This window comes from Orycteropus afer, unplaced genomic scaffold (genome assembly GCF_000298275.1).
Source record: "Orycteropus afer afer isolate SDZICR_OR568_19922 unplaced genomic scaffold, OryAfe1.0 scaffold00051, whole genome shotgun sequence".
In the NCBI taxonomy this organism is placed as follows: Eukaryota; Metazoa; Chordata; class Mammalia; order Tubulidentata; family Orycteropodidae; genus Orycteropus; species Orycteropus afer.
The window spans coordinates 15,116,124-15,119,031 of record NW_006921638.1 but is presented as its reverse complement, the minus strand read 5'-3'; positions in this window follow the sequence as shown (position 1 = coordinate 15,119,031).

Sequence of the window (2,908 nt, the reverse complement as noted above, 5' to 3'; positions counted from 1 at the left end):
AGAAGGCTGGCGGTTCAAACCCACCAGCCACTCCTCGGAAGGAAGGTTAGGCAATCTACTTCCGTAGTGATACTGCCTTGGAAACCCAAGGAGGGGTCGCTATGAGTCAGGGCTGACTCAACGGCACATAACAACAACAACAACAACAATATAAATATATTCCATCCTTTAGAATGATAATCTTATATTCCTTCAGGAATGATGGACTTATGTCCCCAGCTGCTGGGAGTGCTCACAGCACAGAGTTCTCAGTTGTCAGCCCCCTTTGGGAATTCCTTCAGTTGAAGGCAACATCATGGCTGCTACCCAAGGTAGGTGGTATTCAGCTGTCTTGTCCCAGCTGGGAGGACTATTCAGGCTTTCTTTAGACTACACTTCAGCTGAATGTCTTCTTTTGCTCCATCCTGCTTTATTCCTTTACCTTCCACAGGCCATCCTGACACACTCCCAAATATACTTCATCTATATTAATCTCCATCTATGAGAAGGCTTCCCCAGACACCTAAATTGTAAAATTTCCTTTTTGCTTCTTTTTATAGAGCTATAAAACTGTGTTGAGTTATATAGAATTTCCAGGATGAATGTGATAATGGTGCTTTGTCAGTTATGTTTCTTGATTTCTGTCTCCTTTCTTTCTCTTAGGAGCTATCGTTACACTGATACCTATGCTAATTATTACTACAGGGCACAGAAGTACTGAAATGGAATGGCAACAGTCACAGTATATGGTTTTTTAAAAAAATAGGCTCTCTTTTTCATTCCTAAACAATGATGAGTAATTATCTGGTAGTTACAGCTTAAAAATTTGCCTCACTCCATTTAACACTTGTGCTATCTCCCTTTTCCAAGAAGACATTATATAAAAGTAATTGAAAGAAAGCATGTATTGGTCTCTGCCTTCCTCTGTGTCTCCCACTCTCACCATCCCCTCTACAGGTGCGTAATCCTGTCTGCGGAATTATTTAATTTCTGGTCCAGGTAGGCTTCAGCGATGATGGATTGGGTTTGTAAAAACTGTGCAAAAACAAGAGATGTTCATTGATTGGTTGGTTAGTTGATAGGCTAATTTTCTCTGTAAAAAGATAAGTGATGTCCATATCACTTCTGTTGTGAGTGTCTTAATGAGAACAAGTTCAATAACTGGACTAAAGTTTACATACCTTATTTATCTACCCATGTTCAGTTTTGTGGAAGAAAAATAAATCTTACATGAGATATTAAAGGGACTAAGATCTCTCACTTAGGATGAGAGATAAAGGAAGCATAACTTGGCATAACTTCTTGTCGGCATTCAAGGGGCAATGTTTTTATGAGCTAAAAATTTCCTTCAGGTATCTCAAAAATATTTTTGATTGGTTTATAACAAGAAAAAATCTGCAAATTTGGATAAGTGAAAATTCACAAGCAAAGCCCAAAGGTCATAATTTATAGCCTTTCATTTATTTGAAGGTCAACATTCCACATAAGAATGATCCAGATTTTTAGACAGTGTTAGAAAACTGCTGCCTATCAACCCCTCCTTGGGTTTCTGAAGCAGTATCACTATGGAAGTAGATTACCCAGTCTTCCTTCTGAGGAGTGGCTCGTGGGTTTGCACCGCCAACCTTCTGGTTAGTAGTCAAATGCCTTTGGCACTGTGCCATCAGAGCTCCCCAGATTAAGTACAGATAGCATGATTAAGTAATTAAGTACTCATTTCCAGTAAGCATTTGGTTGAAGTAAAAAATGCTAAGGGATTTTCAAAGAACTATCCATTTCTATTAGACATTATAAGTTGATTTCATAGTTCTGAGTTTATGCCAGGATTATGGAAAATATGTTTTTGCTATGTATAACTGTTAAAGCAAAAGTAGCTCACTGTCATCAAGTTGAATCTAATTCAGAGTGACCCCCATTAGGTTTTCAAGGCTATAATCTTTATAGTAGCAGACTGCCTTATCTTTCTTCTGTGGAGTGGCTGGGGGGTTTGAATCACAGTCTTTTTTATTATCAGTCAAATGCCTTAACTACACCACCACCAGAGCTCCTGGTGCATTTTACTGCTAATTTTATCTCTAAATAAGTCTTAACCTAAATGATTTTCTTTTATTCATACAAAAATATACCCAACTAAGACGTATTTGTTAAATCAAGTAAATAACATTACTTTTATTATTATCTCAAGTCTTATAATACTATGTAATTCATATATATTGAACAAAATGTCAGCTTTAATGATTCAGACTGATCAGGAAATAGTACTCCAATGCCTTCTGGTAACCAATTAATGGAAACTGCTCTGCAACTGGGAAAAAGTAGTAGTAAGCTTTCAAGGTCTATATAATACCTAGTTTGATATTAAATGTAATGATCTAAACTCCAATAGTGCACAATTAGAACATATTTTGTTTTATGAGAGTATCATGAGAAGATAACAAAAATTCTTGATATTTTACCTCTGAGGGTTTTGATGGATTCAAAGATGATAAAACAAAATATAATTGATTGCTAATATCTCAAAATATTTACTTTGATTGTCAAACACTGTTTTCCATGAGATGCTCAGATGCTGCTTTTTTCCCAAGATAGCCATCAACTTCAGTCTCTGAAACTCTGCAACCAAAATGATCAGTTGATTATTGAATAATGCATTCTATCATTACTTTATGATTTCATAAATTTACTCGGATAGTAAGGACCTTTGAAAAAAAGACTACCTGGTAAACACACTAAGTATATTTTATTAATATTTTTTATAATTACTATAACAACAAGCATGTGAATATACTTCAGCTATGAAACTGTGACAAGTATTTGGTTGATCACAGTCCGTAAGTTGATTATTGAATAATGCATTCTATCATTACTTTATGATTTCATAAATTTACTCGGATAGTAAGGACCTTTGAAAAAAAGACTACCTGGTAAA